This window comes from Ailuropoda melanoleuca, chromosome 4 (genome assembly GCF_002007445.2).
Source record: "Ailuropoda melanoleuca isolate Jingjing chromosome 4, ASM200744v2, whole genome shotgun sequence".
Lineage (NCBI taxonomy): Eukaryota > Metazoa > Chordata > Mammalia > Carnivora > Ursidae > Ailuropoda > Ailuropoda melanoleuca.
In genome coordinates, this window is record NC_048221.1 from 80,388,874 (window position 1) to 80,412,369 (window position 23,496).

General features: G+C 36.8%; 1 long non-coding RNA gene across 1 annotated transcript in view; it reads left to right on the forward strand.

Annotated features, from left to right (window-relative positions):
• Positions 1-23,496, forward strand: part of LOC105242250 — a 91,672-nt gene that overhangs the window by 57,500 nt on the left and 10,676 nt on the right. Inside the window, exons 2-3 of the long non-coding RNA XR_002141380.2 lie at positions 12,975-13,152; positions 13,385-13,597. This is a non-coding gene — a long non-coding RNA (uncharacterized LOC105242250). The remainder of the gene's footprint in view (positions 1-12,974; positions 13,153-13,384; positions 13,598-23,496) is intronic.

Here is a 23,496-nt window from a genome sequence, read left to right on the forward strand (position 1 = left end):
ACACTACTGTTCCCAGGAAATGCCATAAAGGGTGTAGGATAGGGCTTGGCCCATAAGAGGGCTCAATACACATTTGTTCCTTTTCATTCACAGCTTTATACATTTTGAATATTAGGGGACCTTTTAAATCACCAAAGTGCTAATTATGTTCTTGTACTGTTTACTTTCCACTTCACACTTCAGCTCCTGGATTTCTGGCCTGGAGTGACTGGGAGAGCTCTGTTTTCCCTTCTCACACAGGGACATTTGGGGCTAGATTTTCTAGTCAGTTCTTTCCCACTTCTTTAGGCTGACTTTCCCCTAAGATCACAAAGCTCATATTTTTTATTGTAGAAAATTTGGAACATTTCAATAAAGCACAAATAAGAAAATGAACATTGCCAATTCCTCTCCAAAAGAAAACATCACAAATGATTTGGTGTGTTTCTTGCTAGACTTTCCTCCCTTTGCTTAAATAAAATTGCTATCATAAAGTGTGTTTGATTTTCCTTCTTGCCTCAGGGCTTCTGTGGATGTGAACCTCTTGGCCTGGTGTGTCCTTCCATGGCCTAGGATGCTCCTTACTTCCCCACCCCTTGCTCCTATCCCAGCCACCTCTGATGTTTCAGATGAGGCTAGGTCTCTCTGTTAGACACTCTCAAAACATGTTGTCCTCATTCCGGACTTACTTCTGGTTCTTAGCAATAAATTTCTTGTGTGGGTATGTGATTAGTATCTATCTCCAGGATTAAACTGTAGGAACCATGTCTGGTTTATTCACAACTGCATTCCAAGTGCCAGCACAATGCTGGACACATCGTGTGTCCTCAACAAATAGTTTTCTTTTCTTTTTTTTTTTTTAATGTTTTTTTTATTATATTATGTTAGTCACCATACAGTACATCTCCGGTTTCTCAACAAATAGTTTTCAAATGACTGAATGAGCAAATGAAAAGTGTTGTAAGCATTTTTCCACGCTGGACATGATTTTGAGTGTCTGATTTTAACTGACATGATTTTAACTTATAAATGGCAGGGTGATAGGCAAGAGGTTCTCTCAGGATTTCAGAGAACTCCACGGGTTTCCAAAGCAGCCCGTTATGGTGGGAGGATCCCTGGGCTGGGAATCAGGAGGACCCATGTTTTCCTTTCTGCTTTACTAGTTCCTGTGATCTTGAGTAAGCCATTGACCTTCACTGAACCACATTTTCTTTATCTGCTCTGCTTCTCTCCCAAGGAATCTCATACATTAAATAAAAAGTGTGTGTAAAGACACTTCTCAAATTATAAAGAGCCATATAAATATATCCAGACCATTCAAAAGATATTTTGCTTGACTGATAGATAGAGCCAGTTGCAAATTTGCAAAGAAGCTCCAACTTTCAAACTTGAAATTGATTCTGTTGCCAAGAAAATCTTCTATTTAAAAGCTTAATGATTAGAAATAATTGTGAGTCTGAATGTCTGAAGTAACTAAAATACATTAACTACTATTTTATTCCTTAAAAGCAGACACAGCAGAGTTTGTTTCAATTTTGTACTTAAAGATTGCACTTAGATTTACATTTCTTTCAAATTTCAGTTGGCTGATGAAGTCAAGATATTTTTGACAGATTGGCCAAAGAATGTAAATTAAATAGATTAAAAAGAAGCTTTAGTTTTTTAATATACTTTATACCTTATTCAACAGTCATGGAATATGTAAGATTTGGAATTTCCAAAGTGGAGTTAATACCTCTGTGATGGGATTAGTGTTCATATTTGAAAGCAGGATGGAAGAAAGAAAATTTCCCACCAGTGTCTTAGATGTTAGGATTTGGAATAAGTCACCCCTATGACTAAATTTTATTGGCTGATTCTTTGGTAGTTTTCCACTGCCTCTTAAGTAATTTCCTTTCCATTTTAAGTTATGTGAAGGTGCTTAAAATGTACACATTGAGGAGGTAAAATATTTTGGGGAACAGATAAAAATTGACAGTGTGATAGAAGGAGAGAGCAGTCTCTTACACTCTGTGGAAATTGTGAGTTCATGGGTAGAATGAAATAGTTTTTGCTGCAACACACCCTATTGAAAAGTGAACATTTTTCTTTTCCTTCTTCATAATACCAAATAATAAATGCATAGCATTTTAGAAGAGGAAAATACTTTAAAGGTCCAATGTCCTTGTTTCAGGGACAATATCTAACATTTACAGAGAAATTTACAATTGCTTCCAAATTACATGATTTCACAGAATCTTCAGAATTCTATTATTATCCTCAATTAAAAATGAGGACATGAAGACTCAGAGAGCTCAAATGACTTGTATAAGGTCACAGAGATGATAATAATAATGATGGATAATATTAATTGAGTACTTGATCTATGCCAAGCCCTCCTCATGCATGATCACATTGAATTCTTATAAGAGTCCTAATACATTATACGTAATACATGACAAGCTGGGATTGTAAGTCAGTGCTAAGAATCTGGCATATTTTTTTCACTGAATGCTCTTCCAGAACACAAGATAAATATTGAATAAAATTAACATGATTCTGTGTTTTTAGCTTGTGTTGTGTATGAAGCTGATCAATCAGGTAAATAGTATTCTCATATTGCAGGTGAAAAAATGGAGAGTTGAGACTACCACAATAGTATTGTGCAAGCTCATACTGACAAGCAGAGGCAAGAATCTAGTTTTCCCCAACAGACTAAGTTCCCTTTATTTGCCATGGGTTTCAGAGCATTGAGTGGACAATTGGCAACTGGGAGCAAAGCTAAGGATAAAGTACATCATATTCTGAATATTGGAGACCAGATATCACCTGCAGGATTTGATGACTCAGACAAACTACTGTTCCCCCCCACCCCCGGCCCTCGAAACCTCCTTCCTGTGCCCTGCCCATTGTCATCTGAGACTGAACCAGTCCTCATGTCCTATCCACTTTTTGACTAGATAAGAGGAGATGGACATGTTGTTAGAGTTGTGAGTCTTTGTCCTAGTGGAAAGTACTATGGCTCCCCTTTGATGGTGCTGAGGACCATTTGCAGAGATTGGGATGAAAAGAAGATAATGGTATGTTATTTCTTAGTCATCAAGCCATACGATCAGACCTCAGTGGCTGTATGAGTAAGGGAACAGAGAATTGAAATGAGATAATGGAGCAGAGAGAAGTGAGCCAGCAGAGCAGCCTGTACCTACCTGGTGGCATGGCAGTGATGTGTGGGTCTCCCAGGAGTCAAGAAGCCTCCATGGAAAGTAGCTGGACTTGAGCTGACTTGCCAGTGCCCTACACTAGAGGCTGTGGGGGTAATGCCAGGGGTAGCAACTGAGGAAGTATTAAAAGAACAAGATGGGGACCTTGTCCTGGGAAGGTCCCTCACTAGTGTCTAAAAATCCCTCACACACATACGCAATGGAAGAGCCAGTGTTGGGATGTCTGTCACCCAGAGGCCAATAAGCAGCATCAGCCAAGAGAAGGCCACAGTGCAGCTCTGAAACAAACACTTGTCCCTTTCTGTCTCTGCTTCTACTACAAGCTCCAACCTTCAAGCCCACCACTCTAGAGGGAAGGGCAGAGAAGTGAAGGGAAAGACCAGTCCCCTTCCCCATATCAGGCCCTAGTCACAAATGCCTGACTTACAGAAAGGGAGGAGCTGCAAGTGAAGTCTAAATTGGACTGGATTTCTTTAACATAGTCATTTTAAAACTGTGGGAGCCTCCAGAATGTTGTTAAGTGTTGGAGTTGTACTCTGAATTCAGGCTGTTTAGAATGGATATTACATATACTTCAAAAATATACGTAATAACCATGGCTTACCTGGACAGCTTTAAATACACAGAAAGGTTTATGAGATGATGTTGTCAGGAACCAAGTAGCATCTTTAAAATCCTTCATTATTTTGTGTGCATGGGATGAAGTTGAGAAAATATGGGCTAGCAAAATGGTAACCTCCTCATTTCTTCTGATTATTCCTTTTGCTACAGTAGGTATCTTGGCATCTGACCTGCTAGAATGAAGATCTCTGATTCCAAGCCAAGTACTTCACTTTTGTGTAAGAAATTCTAACTGATGGAGTCAATCAAACAGTCAATATTTAACAAGTGCCTTCTGTGGTAAATGCCATAGAAATTAAGAGTATATAAAAATGGTTCTTACTTTCAAGGAGGTTACAATCTGGATAAACATAGACTCATCAAAGATGGGTGAGTGTATGACAAGTGCCAAGGGAACAGAAGTGACAGCAGAAGTACTGTTGGAATTGAGATTGCCCAGAAACCTTCTTAAAGTGGTAATCAGATCAGAAAAAGTGAGGCTTGAATAGTGTGGTGAAGAATGGGTAAGAATAAAGTGTACAGAGACAGAGGCTGCTATATGAGCAAATGAACAGAGATCAGGGTGGTTTGGAAGTCACATTCGACGGTACTGAGTCCCCCCCAAAAAATTCTGCGTTAGCCAACTTTTCTTTGCAAGTATTGGAAGCCTCACTCAAACTGACTTAAAAATAAAGGACATTTATTTTTTGGCTTATGTAACTAAAGAGAACTAGAGGTAAAATGGGCTGCAGGGGTGCATTAATTAGGGCTGTAGCTACATTTTTCTGTGGCCTTCATAGGCCTCTCTTTATCTTCACCTTGGCGTTCTTGCTAGTTGTAAGATGATTCCTCAAGTGTATGAGTTATCTATTGCTGCAAAACAAATTACCTCAAAACTTATGGATTAAGCAATAAATGTTTATTCTCATAGTTTCTGTGTGACAGGAATCTGGGCATGGCTTAGCAGAGGGGCTCTATCTCAGAGTCTCTCATGGGGTAGCAATCAAGGTGTCAGCCAGGCTGTGGTCGTCTGAGGCTTCACTGGGGCTGGAAAATCTACTGCCAAGTTCACTCATATGGCTGTTAGGTAGAGGCTTCGATTCCTTATCGTATGGGGCTATGTATGGGTTTCTCATGAAATAGCAATTGGCTTCCCCGAGAGCAAGTGATGAGAGAGAGGGAAAGGGATAAGGAGAGGGAAAAGGGGGAGAGAGAACCCAGTATGTTGTAACATAATCTCAGAAGTGACATACCATCACTTCTTCCCTATTCTCTTGGTCACCAACTTGGGGACACTGTGAGAGGGGTATTATACAAAAATGTGAATATCAGGAGGCTGGAATCATTGGGGGCCATCTTTAAGTCTGATTACCACATGTAGCCTATATGACTCCTTGTTCATATCCAGGAGAAGAGAATTGCCTCTTTTAGCTAATGAAAAAAGTTCTCAGACTTACTCGGATTGCACCATCCTTAAGTCAATGACAGTGGCCAGGAGAATAACAGCAACTGAATGGCTTAGGTTTGGGTTATGCCAATGTTTGTTTCAAGGGGGACAGAATAACAATGACTGGCTTAGACAAATTAGAGTCTGCCTATAACAGGAGTTGTGGTTTGCTGCCACTCAAACAGCCTGGTTGCTCTACAGAAAGGAGCGGGTGATGTTTGGGAGGCATCCACAGAGTCTGCTACAGTCTTTCTCTGGCTACTCAGCCGCCATACATATCTTCCTCCCTACTCATACGCTGTTACATGCATTTACAACCTCTGTCTAAAGAGAGACAATCCAAAGTCCAAATCAAGTTCCAAGTCCAGTATCTCTAGGGGTTGTCCTTTCCTCTCCATTGGGTGTGGATACCATTCTTCACAGTTATGATCTAAGAGGTCCACTTATAACAGCCAATATGGAATTGTGGAGAAAGAGCAGAATAATTTCAGTAAAACTCCCACTGGAAAACAAGAGGCTAGAATACAATACATAGCTTTCCCTGGTCCACAGCACACATCATAACCCACTGGACAGGAAGAGTAAGCTCCTTGCCCTGGTTGGAAGAGAGAGTCTGTGTAGGGAAGGTAGGAATTGAGGTCCCAGGCACTAATTGCTGCCAGACTGTTGAGGGCCTTTTAGAACTTTAGCCTGTAGGCAATGGAGAAAGAAAGAGAATCATTGAGGACTTTTGAGTAAGGTACTGAAATGATCAAAATTGCTTTGGTAAAATTAATTTGGAGGCATTAGGCAGTATAAATTCACAAATCTCCTTAAACTAATGCCCTGGGGACAAGTTTCCTCACATAAACTGAAGGTGATGCTTGAAAAAGAAATGCTGACAGATTCCGCAGTAAAAGTCCATGTATAACCCAGGTTCGTCTTTTTCCAAATAGAAATTATAAGTTGTTTCTAGGCACCTACGTGAAACAAACAGGGTGGCTCACGTTGTGTCACTTCCCTGGCATTAATTCCAAATTAAAGAGAATGAGCTTTTAAGGCTCTTCTGAAAAGGTTTATAATAGAAGGTAGACTTGGTATGTAGAGAGTCACTGGAACTAAGTTTAACTTGAAAAAGTAAGAAAAAAATGAGTAGGGAAGGCTTTTTAGATAGCAATAACCCTTCACTTACCTGTGCATGATAGAGGAAATAATAAAAATCATCGTTAAAATTATTTTACTACTGTAAATTCTATGCAAGTTAGCTGGTTAGAAGTCTGTGTAGGCTGTGAAGCATTTGTGTTTTAAAGAACCAAGCTGGGGGTAAGAGAAGCCAGGAGCCTGCAGCACCATCCACCATTGCGAGGGGTCTTTACTTGTTCAGGGTATGCAGAAATATCCTCTTCATGGTGAGAAAGCTTATGAAATTTCTCCTCAGATGTCCTGGAGGGAATCCAAGAGGGGAAGTGGTGAAAAAATTGATTATTCCTATTTGAAATTTCAGATATTACGATTGGAATTGTATTTTGACTTATTCCTGGGACACGTATGATAGAACCCCTTTCCCAATCCCAACACACACACACACACACACACACACACACACACACACACACTAAAGTTATTATTTCTCTAGTCTACAGACTTGAGTGAGTATGAGTGAGTGAAATGTATAAAAGAAAACATTTTTTGAGGTAGGAATAGATTCATCATTGAGTTTCCCTGCCAAATTCAGAATTAGATAGTGGAAAAATTCTATTTATTTTGAGTTTGTGAATCTGCCAGCAAACTGTTGGGAAAAATAAAGACAAGCCAGATGAGGACTTGGGTTATGGAATGAACCATAGATGACATATGACTGAACTTTTTAAGAGAAGAATATAGTTTTTCTTACTTTTATTTCCCAGTTTTAGTTTAGAGTCTTTAATGACTTTGATTTGCAGCAGGCTTTCCTATTGTACTGAACTACAGCAGCAAAATGGAAAACAGCATATTGCAGTGTTGAAATTGACCTTAAGGGTTGGGAAATTGAAAATATCAAGTTTCCATAGTAACACTAATTTAGTCAGATCACACATGTTGTTTCTGAGCCATTAGTTTACTCTTATGATGTTAAAAGAACATAATATTTACTCTGTAATATGGTTAAGTTAATGTTACAATGCAAAGCAATTTCATATTTTCTCTATGTACATTTTATTATGGTAGGCTTGGCATTTGATTGCTTGTACTATTTTAGAAAATGTGAAAATATTCTAAAGGTTTTTAAAAAAGTTTCTGAAGATAATTAAACAGGAAATCATGAACATATCCCACTTAGAAAAATGGTAAGACAAAGATGAACTGGATTTTGAAAGTTTACACCAGCATTTTTTGCTGAATTCCTGAGAATTTGTTTGTTCTTCCAAATGAACTGTTTTTACGTGATCTGATTTTAATTCTCACAGTTATCACATTCTCTATGGTATATCCTTGACATGTACTAGGAATTTGTCCCAAGTCCTTTTAGAATTCCCAAATCCATGAATACTGCTATAGCTCTGTGCGTTGGCTGATTTTGTGGGCCTATTATTCCACAAAGAAGTCTTTTCCTCCACAGCTTTATGAGAGTTACTACAATGATAATGATCTAGTGAAGGTCAGAGCTTCCTTCTCAGTGGGCCCTCATCTCGGGCACACACCAAGCTCATCTTTAGGACTGGCCCTCATATATTGGTCTCCTATTGTGTGTGGTTCAGATTAGTTTCTCAATAAAATGACAAAATGCTATGTGTCATATCTTTAAGGTCACTCATGATTGAGGGTATTTACAAAAAAAATTGGTCTGTAGTTTTATCTTCTGCAGATATTCATGAATACTAGTGTTTATGCTACCCAAATTTCCATACAGTTTACTCAAATTAAAAAAAAAACAAGTAAATTGAATGAAAAGTGACAGTCATGCTTTTTGGTAGAAATTGTGAATATGGATACAATTCACTTGGTTGACTGGGTTGTTCACTTCTTGCCTGAGTCTAAGTAGTGCTGAGAAATTTAATTCAATTCAAGAAGTATTTACTGAATGCCAATTATGCTGGCATTGTGTTAGGTACTGGGGATATGTTGATAAGTAATGTGTGGTAGTAGCAGTAATAGCAGTAGTATGGTAGTTATAAGTTTCACAGTGGGTAGCAGTGCCTGGCATTTGATAATCACTAGATACACTTTAGCTATTATTACTATTATTATCATTATTTGCATTTCATGTGCAGTGCTTACATTACTTCATTTAATTCTTACAACAACCCTGTTGAAGAGGTTGGCATTACCTTCATTTTTATAGCCCCGAAACCGGGGCATATGGGAACTAAGTAACTTGCCTGAGATCACCAATATGGTGACTGGTAGAAGCAGAATTCACACCCAGAGTATGCTTGACTGCCAAGCCAGTGTTCAAATATATTACTCTTTGTAGCCTGTCCCTGGCTTAAAGAAGCTCTCACCTAGTTTTTCCAGGAAGCCCTGTCCAATAACTAGCTTAGATTCTTCAAAGTTTCCAGAGGAGGTCTTCTGGGGCTATATTCCAGTAACTTATTCCCCTAAAGTCAGTTAGAAAAAAAAGTCTAACACAAATGTCATGTATTGCATTTGAAATTTGTTTCTTCCTTAGTATAAAGAAGAAAATGTATCTACTCATGTTGCAACCTGAAGTCAATACATTCTAGTGTTTTATTGCATGTACTTAGAGACTTCATTGTTCAATGGGGGAGAAGCACAAATTATATTATGAAATATTTGTTTTTCTGGATTTCTATTTAATGTTAAAAAGCTCAGTTAAGGAACTGAATCTTTTGTTGCCGATTTGGATACTCTTTCTGCCCTTGATTTTGATTGTGTTTCAACATTATTTTCCAGGGTCTTCTGACTGCCTGCTCATGGGTTAGGTTCTCACCTTGTAGTTTTTAAATGTTCTCAGTATTCACACCCCATGATGGGCATAAGAGGTCATGAGAGGGTGGGAAGAGGGTCAATAAATAACATGAAGGCAAAGCTATGAACATTTAGGGCCAAGTTTAGTGCAAAACTTCTCTTGTGTAGAAATAGCTTTTCTGTGGTTAAAAAAAAAAGACTATTATTTTTGGGGAACCATGACAGAATTTTAGATGCCAAGGCACCACGCAAAGGAGTTTAAGAAGCCTGAGAGGTAGAAAACAATGCAGAATGAAGGTAGGGCAACTGTTGTGTTGTGCTTCTACTATAGTCTTTTTTTTTTTTTAAGATTTTATTTATTTATTTGACAGAGAGAGAGACAGCCAGCGAGAGAGGGAACACAAGCAGGGGGAGTGGGAGAGGAAGAAGCAGGCTCATAGCAGAGGAGCCTGATGTGGGGCTCGATCCCAGAATGCCGGGATCATGCCCTGAGCCGAAGGCAGACGCTTAACTGCTGTGCCACCCAAGCGCCCCTCTACTCTAGTCTTATATGCCCTTCAGGCTCAATGACATTGTAGAAAACCAACCTGTTTCTCCCAAGAGGAGAAATTGTTCAGCATTTCCTCTTTTTTCTTGTCCAGTGACTCTTAAAAGGTAATGTTTTTAAACTCCAGATTAAGGGATTGGGTTTATAAGCAATATGTACTCAGAATTGAAGTTCTCTGTGAAAGATGGGTGAATACCTAGAAAACTGACATCTTTCTTGAAGGAAAAGTATTTTTTATTTTAAAGGAAGAAAATTCCAGTGCATACCAAGTATGACACAAGGCTGATACCCACCCAATGGCCAGATATATTTTCCTGAGGGATTTTGTTGTGTTTATTCCTCTAGCATTTTTTCATTCCTGACTTTTGGGGTGGCCCTTCTGTAAAGAGTTTCCTCATCCCAGCTGTTATGATGTTTAATATAAAGTTGCCAACTTCTGATCTGGCGGTTCCAAGACACAGGGTGAGGAAAACAAAGCTTTCCAGTATTTTGAATCCTATCCCCCACCCGCACTGGAATTAGTGCTTTCATCTCTGGTCAATCCTGAATTGTTTTCAACCCTAGCTTCATCTCTGCTCTCCCCCGGAATAGCAGAACAATTACTAATGGTAAAGATCCATGTCCATGTCCAGAGTTCAAATTACTTATGCCTCACACAAACCTCAATTTATTTCTCTTTTCCTTTTTTATTCCTTTCCTCCCCTCCACCCAAGTAAATTAGGTGGTTTTCTTTTGGGAGAAATATTTACTTTAAAAAGCTGTTTGGTTTTTTTTTTTTTTTTCAAGATAAAAATTAGATTCTGGTTTTTAAATGAAGTAGATTGTAATTTTTTCTTGGGAGAAACGGTAATCATCTGGTTTTGATCCTAATGTTAGTCCATGGGATGGCTTGACATTTCCAATAAAAGAAGTCATGGCATTTTGTTTTAGAAATATACAAGGATGGCTACTCTCTGCTTCCTCCTGCCCTTTAGCCTGAATTATTTAACGTTCAGGTAGAATGGTCCTGACTGGTTCTGTGTTTTATGCCTGGCCTGCTGCAGGATTAGACAGATAAGGAATGTGCAGTAAGCAGGAAAAGGCAGAAATGCAGAAAGAAATGCACAGAAATACGAAGAAAACAGCCCCTTGTACCAAGTGTGGAAAGGCATAAATCTTATAGTACTGTAACCTGTTGCTTTCTTCTGGCATGTTCAACGTGTTATTATACTGTGAATACTTCTGGCAATGGAAAGTATTTGGGAGATCAAATGGTGAAGTAGGAAAATGTGGTTCTTTGGTTCTCCTACTATCCCCAAGTGTCTGGTACAACACAGCTCTTCCCACATGGCTTTGTTTAAGGACCCCACCCTCAGAGCCCTCACAAATTTGCCGTTAAGCAGTATCCCATGCTCTGGATCCTTTCCTCATCGTTACCAACCACAGGAAGGATGGGATATCCATTGACCTGAAATAATTGGATCTGCTTCCCTTATGCACACCTGTTCCCAGCCATGTACAGCTAGATCGCTGGTTGAAAAATTTTAGCATCAATATAACATTTTACACTTTTACAATAGGAATCTTTTAGAATTAATTTCTTATCCCCAAAGAAACTCTGCTAATATAACAAATTAGTGGAAATTTCAGATGATGTCAGGATAATTGGACAGGTGTCTGGGAGCAGGCAGGCCTTCTAGGGTTTTATAGGCCCTAATGCATATGGTCAAAGCTGCCTTGGAATCCTTACTTGTTTTCTATGGAGAAAAGTCCCTCTTACTTCCATAAAAAGGTCTTAATGCAAGCTTAAAAAAAAATCCAAATTTGTAATGAAGGAAGAATGGGTCCTTATTTTAAAGACGTTTTGACCATTGTTTATTGTTTGTTTGTTTTTAAAAAAAATTTTTAAATCGAAATTCAATTAGCCAGCCTCTAGAATATCACTAGTTTCTGATGTAGTGTTCAACACTCCATTAGTTGCATACCAAAAAATACAAAGAAAATACTGTCCCCAATATTTCATAGCAGGCTAGATGAGGAAAACCCAGATTCCTGTGCCATTTTCATTGTATTATTCTTGGACTTTTGTATGCTTGACAACTCTTGTTCACATTTCTTCTCTTTTTCCTCTTTCTGCCTCATCTGTATTACTTACACTTCGTTTCCATATATGAAAAAATATTCCTTTCAAACAGTTGACATTCCTATAAAAGTTTGTTGTTGTTGTTTTAAAGAATGAAGGTAGGTAGGAATCTACTTTTAGCAGAATGGAGAATATTTAGGAAATCCAAGTCATATTATTATTAGTATTGACATTATACTTGACTCTTCCCTCAAATATCAAATGTGGTGAAAACCTTTTATGAATGCTTGTGTTGAGTGAATTTGGATATCTCATTTACTGATGAGGATTTGGAATTTTTGTTTATGAAGATATACTTTGTACATCATTTACCTGAATTTGTATAATAGTTAACTTTTGCAGAATTCAAGAAAATAATTCCTTCCTGTTTAAACATTCAAATGTGCTTCTTAAATTTTATACCAATACAAAGCATAATTATTTTGTTTAGTATTAAGGTGTTACATTGGTCAAAATATTAAATTATTTTTGGTTTGTTTACTCATTTTCAGTTGTCAAAATAAGCATAATTGGAAACAGCTGCCTTGTGATTATTTTTGACAACTCTTCACATTCAGATGTAACATGGATAACTTTAAGAAAATGAGCCTTATCTAATTATGATTTTTCCTAGAGTATATATTCAGATTGCTGTTCTGCAAATTAGAAGATAATTAAAAACAGAAACTGATCATTTAAAACTAGTACCAGAGTTTTATAGAAAGACATTTTTCATGGCTTTCTCATTTTTGTATAAATTGATTAGCTTCATTTGGCTATTTTATACATATCAACATTTTACTATTCTCTGGGATGATTAAAATATAGTAGAAGATTAATGAAGTGTTTCTCTAATCTACCCTTTTATTCCTGTCTTCAAGCTGTACTTAAACTTCTTTTTATTTCCAGAACAGCTTAATAATATGATTTAATATTAGTAAGAGATTTAGATATTTTCAATATTTTTATAAATTTTGTGATTAAATAAATACATTTATTTTAATAGTTCCTCAGATTAATTTATCTCACTCTAAATGAACTCTTGATTAAATTTAGAAATTAGGAAGCTATTGGAAATATTTTTTAAATACCAGCTTATTATAAAATCTTATACTATTAGGTAACGTTTTATTCTAAATTTATCCCTATAGTGCTTATAATTTACTTTAGGAATTTAAAAAGGAAATATTGTGTGCCTTTTTTCTCTCCTAGACCAGAGAGTTTGGCAAAGACCAGAATAAGGATAATCAAAGACACCGACCATGTATCTGAAAGTATGGGAACTGCTTATTTTACTGTTCATGCTAGGATTCCATTCCTGTGCGCGCATTACATGACTCACAAAGAAGGAGTTGGGCTCCAGAAAACTTTGATTTTACATGGCAATATGGTAAGGCATAAAGAACACTGGACTATGAGTTGACAGTCCTATGTTCCAAACTTCTCTTTTCATTAAGCCATTTCTCTAAGGCCTCATATTTCCCCTCCAGACCTACTGATGAGGGTGGGTTGTATAACTTTCCTGTTTTTGGTATTTTGGGATATTTGGAATGAAATCTACAACTGACTCCCTCTCATGTTTCCTACACTGTCCATCTCAAGAATTTTGCATTTTCCTCAAGGTCTACACTTTATCACAGACACATTCATTGACTACAGATGACTGTAATTCTGAGAGCAACATGAAAAGCACCTTATGGACCACAGTAAAAACCAAACCAAAGCAACAAGAGGCTGTCTAACGTGAGGCCCTGAGTAATGAATTCAGCCCTTCTGAGTCCTTACTGAGAAGTCCCTGATGAAAAATATTCATTCCCGACTTCTGCTATCTACAGGTAGGTGGTGATCCTTGCCCATGTGGTAAACTTGTGAGGAAATATCTGCTTTTCCCCACTATAAACAGATTTATTGTTACCTTTGTAACCTCGCATTCCCCCCCCCCCAAATAGCTGCTGTATTCTTTATCTGGGGAATCAGTTATATTACTGACTGGACTCCATTATAAGGCATTAAAAGTAAAAATATTTTCTTTTTTAAAAGATCTACTCTTTTAGCAGCTTTTCAATTATGCAATATAGTATTATTAACGGTAGTCGTCATGCTGTAAATTACATCTCTCATTACTTATTTATTTTATAACTGAAAGTTTGTTCCTTTTGACTTCCTTCCCTCATTTCTCCCCACTGCTGTTCCCCCTTTCCCACCTCTTCCTTGCCTTTGGTAACAAGCAATCTGTTTTCTGTATCTATGAGCTGGGTGGTTGTTGTTGTTTTTAAGAGTCTACATATAAATGAGATCATGCTGTTATTTGTCTTTCTATGACTTAATAAGTGACTTATTTAACTTGGAGTAATGCCTTCAAGGTCCATCCTTGTCACAAATGGCAAGATTTTATTCTTTCTTATTTGTTTTGTTTCTTAAATTCCACATATAAGTGAAGTCATATGATATTTGTCTTTCTCTGACTGACTTATTTCACTTAGCACTATACTCTCTAGCTCCATTCCTCTCATTGCAAATGGCAAGATTCCATCCTTTTTCATGGCTGAATAATATTCCATGTATACGTATACCACATCTCTACCCATTCATCTATTGATGGACACTTGGGCTGCTTCCATAATTTGGCCGTTGTAAATAATGCTGCAATAAACATAGGGGTGCATATATGCTTTTGAATTAGTGTTGTTATAGTATTCTTTGGGTAAATATCCAGCAGTGCGATTCCTGAATTGTAAGGTAGTTCTGTTTTTAATTTTTTGAAGAACGCCCACACTGTCTTTCACAGTGGCTGCACCAGTTTGCATTTCCACCAACAGTGCACAAAGGTTCCCTTTTCTCTACATCCTCGCCAACACTTGTTGTTTCTTGTGTTTTTGATTATAGGCATTCTGACAGGGGTGAGGTGATATCTCATTGTGGTTTTGATTTGGACAATCCTGATGATGAGTGATGTTGAACATCTTTTCATGTGTCTGTTGACCATTTGGATGTCTTCTTTGAAGAAATGTTTGTTCATTGACACCGAATATTTTAAAAATATGATATTGGTCATTGGAATTTCCTCTTTTGTGAAGTGCTGGCTCAAATCTTTTCACCATTTTTACTCCTGTGTACTTTTCCTTTTCCTTGTTATTTGTAGCAGTTTCTTATATTCTGGATACTAGTTCTTTATTAGTTATATGCCTGGCAAATATCTTTTCCTCCATTTACGATGAATTTCCATTCTTTCTATACTGTTGTTTATAAGTAATTCTTAATTTAAATTTATCAGTCATTTTTTCCTATTACGAGTACTTTTTGTGATTGTTTAGAAAAATCCTTCTCTAGTCCAAGGTCAGGAAGAATCATCCCTACTGTATGGTGACTAACATAATATAATTAAAAAAATATTATTATAAAAAAAAGAATCATCCCATATTTTCTAAAATTCACTGGATTTGAGTTTTGTGTATGATATAAAAGAGGAGTCCAATTTAATTTCTCTCATTATCCTGGTATCTTCTTTCAGAAAGTCAATTTCATCCTCACTTCTTCAGTGCCATCTCTGTCACAAGTCAAATGTCACATGAAGCTATTTCTGTGATGTTTCTCAGCTCTCCTGCTCTATTATTCTTCTACTTTACTGTCCGTGTGGCAACACCATACTTTCCTGATTACTATAGGTTTGTAATAAGTCTTGTTGTCTACTAGAATGAATTTTCCTCTTGGTTCTTTCTCTTAAAAAGTGCTGTTATGAGCTGAATTGTGTCCTCTCCACAAAAGATATGTTGATGTCTCTAAAACCTCAGAATGTGACTTTATTTGGATATAGGGTGATTGTGGTGGTAATTAATTAAGATGAGGTCATATTGGACTAGGGTGAGCCCTCATTCTAATATGACTGGTGTTCTTATAAGATGATGGCCATATAAAGACAGACACAGGGAGAATGCTATGTGACCGTGAAGGCAGAGATTGGAGTCAGGCAGCTGGAAACCAAGGAAAGCCGAAGATTGTCAGGAAACCACCGGAAGATAGAAAAGGCAAGGAAGGATTCTCTGTAGAGGTTTCAAAGAACGCATCAACCTGGTAACACCTTGATTTTGGAATTCTAGCCACTTGAACTATGAGACAATAAATTTGTTGTTTTAAGCCATCCAGTTTGTGGTACTTTGTTACACATAGCATCCCTAGGAAACTAATAAAGTGCCTTGATTGCTTTTGACCTTTTGCATGTCAACATAAATTTTAGAAGTAGTTTGTCAAATTCCATAAAAACTTGTGATTTTGATAAGATTGCATAAATCTATAAATAAATTTGGGGAGAAGTTACATATTTTTACTACTGAGTGTTCCTTGAATATGGTATTCTTCTCCATTACCTAGTTTGCCTTCAATGTCTCTGAACAAAGTTTTATGATTTTCTTTATCAAAGTGTTGGAAATATTTTATTGGATTTATTCTTAAGTAATTGGTATTGTTTAATACTATTGTAAATGATATCTTTTGTAAACTTAGATTTTCTAACTATTTGTTGCTGGTATAAGGAAGAAATAGAGGTTTTGGACATTATTATTCAGTGACTTTGCTAAACTTTTTGTTCTAAATTTTAAGTTAATTTGGATTTTTAAAAAAGATTTTATTTATTTATTTGTCAGAGAGAGAGAGAGAGAGCATGAGCAGGGGAAGGTGTAGAGGGGGAGGAGCAAGGAGCCCAACACAAGACTGGATCCCAGGACCCTGGGATCATGACCTGAGCTGAAGTCAGTCGCTTAACCAACTGAGCCACCCAGGTGTCCCAAGTTTATTTGGATTTCATATAGAAATTATTATCATCTGTAAATAATGACAGGTATTTTTCCCCCTCTAGTTTCTTATTTTTTTTTTAAAGATTTTATTTATTTTTTTGAAGAGATAGAGACAGCCAGCGAGAGAGGGAACACAAGCAGGGGGAGTGGGAGAGGAAGAAGCAGGCTCACAGCGGAGGAGCCCGACGTGGGGCCCGATCCCATAACGCCAGGATCACACCCTGAGCCGAAGGCAGACGCTTAACCGCTGTGCCACCCAGGCGCCCCTAGTTTCTTATTTTTAATTTTTTAAAATTTCTTCATGAATGAGCCCTCCCTTACAATGTTGATTAGAAACAGCGATAGCCAGGCTTCCTTGTCCTGCTCCTGATTTCCAATGGGAAAATTTCAGCATTTAAATTAAGTATGATATTTGCTGTATGTTTTGCAAATATCCTTTATCAGATTAAAGAAATTTCCTCCTGCTCCTTGTTTGCTAAGAGTTTTATTTGGTTCAGTCATAAATGGATGTTAAATCTTATTAAGTGCTTTCATCTGCATCTATTGAGATGATCATGTAATTTTTCTCTAATTTGTTAACATGGTGAATTATATTACTTGATTTTTGAATATTAAACCAACCATGAATTTCTGGGATAAATGCATATTAATCATGATCTATTATTACTTTTATATGTTGCTAGATTAGGTTTGCTAATATTCTATTAGAATTTTTGCATCTCTATGCTCATAAGTGACTTTGGTCTGTAATATTTTTTTTTCTCAGTTAAAATTTTTTAAATTAATATACATTAGTTTTTAGAGAAATTGAGCAGAAAGTAGAGTTACCATACCCCTCCCCACCCACCCACAACTTTCCCTATTATTAATATCTTACATTAGTGTGATACACATTTATTACAATTGTTGAACTAATATTGACACAGCATTTTTTTGGTAATAATCTTTTCTTATATTGTCATTGTCAAGTTTTGGTATCAAAATTATGCTAGCTGCATTAAATAAATTGAGCAATATTTCTTATTTTTCTATTATCTGGAAGAGTTTATATACAATGGAAATTTTTTATTCTTTGTAAGTTTGTGAGAACTTAAGAGTAGAGCCATCTAGGCCTGGGCAGGCTTTTTTTTTTTTTTTAAACTGATTTAATGTCTTTAATGGTCATAGGATTTTAGAGTTTTGCTTTTTAAAACTTTTTTTAAAAAAGATTTATTTATTTATTTATTTATTTATTTATTTATGTTTTTATGAAAGAGAGAGAGAGCTTGCGCATGTATGTGCATGTCCACAGGTGGGCAAGGGGAGGGGCAGAAGGAGAGAGGGAGAGAATACCAAGCAGATTCTTTGCTGAGTGTGGAGCCCAATGCAGGGCTGGATCCCACTACCCAGAGATCATGACCTGAGTTGAAACCAAGAGTCAGATGCTTAATGGTTTGAACCACTCAGGTGCCCCTCTATTGCTTTTTATTGCTTTTGATGCCAGTTTGATATATTGTATTTTTTTAGCATTTTTTTCTGCTTCATTTAAATTTTTCAAATTTATTGGCAAAAGTTGTCAATAATATGCTCTTATTATTTGTTTGTGTGTGCAAAATCAGGAGTGGTGTTCTCTTTTTTTACTTCAGATATTTGTTATTTGTTCTTTTTTTCCTGATTAATATCATCAAAGTTTTGTCAATTTTGTTAGTCTTTTCAAAGGAGAAACTTTTAGCTTTGTTGGTTCTTCTTCATTAGCTGTCTTCTATCTTTATTATTTCTATCCTACTACTCTCTTTAATTTTATTTTGCTTCTTTTTGTCTAATCTCTTGAGATAAATAGTATCTTACCCCCTTGGTAAGAAACCTAAGAAAAACATAATGAGATTAGGAGCTTATATGACTGCCTTGGGTTCACTACAAACTCACTTTTATAACAAGTTACATAAATCCTAATTAAGTATTAATTCAATTATCGGAATTCCTTGACAAAGAAACTTTAGAAAACTAGTAACATGAAAATTCAGCAGCACTGTAATGGTCAAAGTTAATCTACAGGGAGTAAAAGTTTAAGAAATAGTTTTCACACTATGAAAATACATGAATTACTACTTTTGAATCTTACCCAAATTCTAAGTGTTTATGTAATGGTTGGTAAATTTTAATAGATGGCATGCTATAGAACTGAACAGGATGCCTGGTATAGACCTTGAGACACAAGTGACAGCTCTGTGTGATGGTGTGTATAAAGATGCCTTATATGTTTTTATGTATTTTGCTGACTGGAAAGGATTCTGAAGCCAAGATCGGTGATTATCATCTCAACACATCTTAAAGTATTATTTTCCAACTCTTAAATATTTTCAGAAAATTATAATCTTTGGCATATATGTTTATATATCTACCTCATTTACATACATGTATGCCATCATATATAATATATGTATATACATAAATGGATACACATGCATGATGTTATGCGGTAGACAGCTTTTGTGTTTTCAGTGTCCCTTTAAAATCCAGATTGAAATCTTTGTTTCTTAAACTGGAACATTTAGTCTGTTTGTATTAAATGTAGCTACTGATGTATTTTATTTAATTCTATCATTTTATTTATTTATTTTTTAAATCTGACAAACCCCATCTATCTCCTTGTTTGTTTCTCTCCAAATGACTGAGTATATTTTAAAAAATAATTTTTCCGTTTATTATCTTGGTCATTATATACTTCAGTTTTATTCATTTAGTCACTGACCTGAACATTACAATAATTTACTTACCAAAGTCCAAAGTTAATACAACTTTGCCCCTCTTTCAGGTAGTACAAGTAATTTAGTATTACACTGCCCCTGTCCCCAGCTTTATTTTTTCCTCCATTTTGACTTTCTGAGTTATTTCAACTTTATTATTCCACAGAAATGGAGAAGGCAATTTAGGAAAACATAATAAATTTAATATTGTTTGCTACAATCTTACAACAATTTTAACTAGAAATTCTAAATTTACTTATGTGTGTCTTCTTCTGAGTTTCAGAGCTGCTAGGGAAACTTTTCAGTCAGCATATATAAATTCTTATGTTTAGACTTCTAAAGATTTTAAATAAGTCGTGCATTCTAAAGGTGGATTTTTTACTTTAGCATCTTTATTGCATTGGAACAGTTCCAGGCCAAATACAGCCACTTTATCCCACATAGCACTTGGTGGGCATGTTTGATCTGAAGACTTCTGTATTTCTTCTATTTTGGAAAAGTTTATGCCATGTCCTCAACACTCTTTGTGACTCTCCCATTAGACATATGTTGGAGACTTCCAATTGAATCTCTATAGTTTTTTTTTTTTTAAGATTTTATTTATTTATTCGACAGAGATAGAGACAGCCAGCGAGAGAGGGAACACAAGCAGGGGGAGTGGGAGAGGAAGAAGCAGGCTCATAGCGGAGGAGCCTGATGTGGGTCTCGATCCCATAATGCTGGGATCACGCCCTGAGCCGAAGGCAGATGCTTAACCGCTGTGCCACCCAGGCGCCCCTGAATCTCTATAGTTTTGAACTGCTTTTTCAAAATTATGTTTTACTTCTTTATCTCACTTTCACAGGTTCTGCATTAATTTCCCAGTACACTTCTATTTTATTAATTCTTTCATCACTATCTATCTCACCTATTAAATTTGCTAAAAAGTTAAACTCTAATTTTTATTTCCAGGACTTCTAACTGGTTTTTAAAAAATGCTTGTTCTCCTTTCATTTCACAACTTATTGATTTTTTTTCCATAAAAGTGTTACTACTTTATCTCTTTGAGTATCCTAAAGTCATGTTAAAATTCCTTTGTATTTTCATTTTGTTGCTTCTTAGTTTTCCTCATGTGTTATAAACTTTGATTTGTAGATTCATCTTGAGGGCAAATATTTTTTCCCTTTGTCTTTCTTTATTCACTCCTCTACTTTGTCACAGTTGTCTGTACATAGCCTCTGTTGTCCCCTGTTCACAATCAGGTGGTAGGGACAACTCACTGGTGGTTTGGGAATATAGCACAGATTCACTTGCTTAGCCAGTGGCAGCTCAGCCCATGTCCTAACTGCGAAGCTATCTGCTTTGTCTCAAGAACATGGGCACAGAGCTTTATATAAGCTGTAGCCCCAGGCAGCTTTCAGGTACAGCTCTTTCCAGCCTCCTTTCCATTCCAGTCTGTTATTTCAAGCAGTGGGACTGGTTCTGGTCTTCTGCTTCAGATAGGACACTTTTTGTCTCCATCATCATTAAAAATATAAGCTCCTGGCTGCCTTTGCCTGCTGCATGCACCTGGTTTATTGCATTCTGTTAGGAGTTTCTTTTGGAATGTAAGTTCCATAAGAGCAGGGACTTTGTTTTGTTCACTATAGGGTCCTGTGACTTAAATTGAATGTCTAGTATACAGTAGGTGCTGAATTAAAGCTTGTTAAGTGAATGAATGAATGAATGAACAAATGAATGTTTGGTTACTGAACCACAGAGATGTTTGTCTCTTTTTAAGCTTGGCTACATATTTTAAGATTTCTACTTTTTACATTTTAATCTTTCAATGCTTATTTGGGGTGGAGTGTGAGCGGCTCAAAGCATGAATTTTGAACATCTTGATCTGAAGTTGTGGCCAAGTATATATGTTAATACAGTTAGTCATTTGCCTATTAGGGATGAATAGTGTGTGCTACAGTTATTAGTACTTATATCTCACACAGTCAAATGCTTTAAAATTTTTAGAATTTGAGCTCCAGAAACTCAAACTAATTTCCTAAGCACATCTTGATTTAATTTTCCTCCATGCTGTAATGGTGGATAGCATTAAAAATTTCACATTATATTTAGTTTGATGGAAACCTGCCAAAAATAGTCATTGAACACAGCTTGTCTAATTAGCCCTTTTCTGCATGACTGTAATTGTGAAAGTGGTGGAAGTTTCTGCAGAATATGATATGCCCAAAGAATTAATTAGAAACATGCCACCAAGGAGGATTTGGCATATGTATTAGTTTTCTCTTGCTGCTGTAACAAATCGCCACAAATGTAGCAGCTTTAAACAATACCCATTTGTTCTCTCATAGGTCTGTAGAACAGAAGTCTGCAATGGCATGGCTGGATTCACCACTTAGGGTCTTGAAAAGCCAAAATCGAGGTGTTTGTAGGGCTGTGTTCCATTCTGGAAGCTAGTGGGAAGACTTCCATATCTAACCTGCATTAATTATGCCTTTTTATTTTCTGTATTTCTGGTGCTTTGACATCTGAGACCTTGCTGACCCTGGAGAGACTGCCCCTCTTGGGCTAGCTCATTTCTAGAGATGGTAAATGACTTACCTGGAAGTGTGCCTTTCATAAGCAAATTAACCAGGCCAGAGCCCTTATCCACCACCTTCTCCATTGGGCTGTCACACTCAGAGCCAGTATTTCCTGCTCTAATAATCACAGGGCAGGTACTAGGCAACTGGGACAGCCCCTGAGCCTCAGAACCTGTTGAAATTATTCAAACTAGCCAATCCTAAACTTGCGTACCTTGATTTGCTCATTCCTTCCATGGAAACCACAATAAAGACAATTGCCCACATTTTCCCCTCCCCCTCAGCTTTTGACTGACCCTAGCACTTCCCTGTGTGGCCTTGGGTGGTATGCCTGCCTATTCCTTTTGGAACGGTGAATAACAAACTATCTTTTTAATGGCAGTGGTCTCCTGATTGCTTGGCCTCACCATATCTGTTTTATTTATTTTTAAAGATTTTATTTATTTATTTGTCAGAGAGAGAGAGCACAAGTAGGGGAAGCAGCACGCAGAGGGAGAAGCAGGCTCCCAGCTGAGCAGGGAGCCCGTGTGGGACTCAATCCCAGGACCCCTGAGATCATGACTTGAGCGGAAGGCAGGCAGATGCCTAACCGACTGAGCCACATAGGCATCCCTAAAACCTACGTTTTAAAACACAAGCTTATTCAGGTTGTGGGCAGCATCCAGTTCTTTTTCACACCTTCCACAGGGCCCTTCCACCTTCAAGCCAGCACATCAAATCCTTCTCATGCTTTGACTTCCTCTTCCACCGTATCTTTCTGACTTCTCTTATCCTGTTAAGGGCTCCTGTGATTACATTGGGTCTACATTAATAATCCAGAATGATTTTCTTACTTTAAGGTTAGGTGATTAGTGATCTTGATTACATCTGCAACACCCTTTTATCATGCAGTGTAACATATCAATACCACAGGAGCAATACCAGGGGGCAAATATCATGGAGGCCAAAATTCTGTCTACCATAGTGTTTTAGAAGTTAAATAAGAAAAATACTGATTTCAAAATTTGCATTGGGAAGACATCAGAACTTGTAATACGTTCTTACTTGTTCACATTGCAGTGTAGTCTCTGAGTTTGTTTAAAATTTCTATCACTGAAATAGGTTTAAATAATAGTATGATTGAAAGAATTACACTGTAAAGACTTACTCAGGTATGAGTCTAGTTTTGCTCCTATCATGCATAAGGCCAAGATTCCATGACATTCAGACTGTGCTCTATTTGAAATTCCTTATATTTCTGTAAGGGAGATCTTAGATGTTTCTGTATCCCTTCATGCACATTCGCTCTCACAAGACACCTTAATACTTACCGTATTTTTCGATCATAGAATCTATATGGGTTATGTCTATTTTCTTATATACTCATTGGGAAAAAAGTTCTAAGGCACAATGACATGTTGAAAGTTTAAAAGATCTGATCTTTCTTTCTTTCTTTCTTTCTTTTTCTTTCTTTCTTTATTATGTTAGTCACCATACAATACATCCCCAGTTTTTGATGTAAAGTTCCATGATTCGTTACTTGCCTATAACACCCAGCGCACCATGCAATACGTGCCCTCCTTAATACCCATCACAAGCCTATACAAACAGTTAGCAATGCCTTATCCTCTGCAATTAATACAGGACCAAATAATACAAATGTAAAAATCTCAGAGGCAAA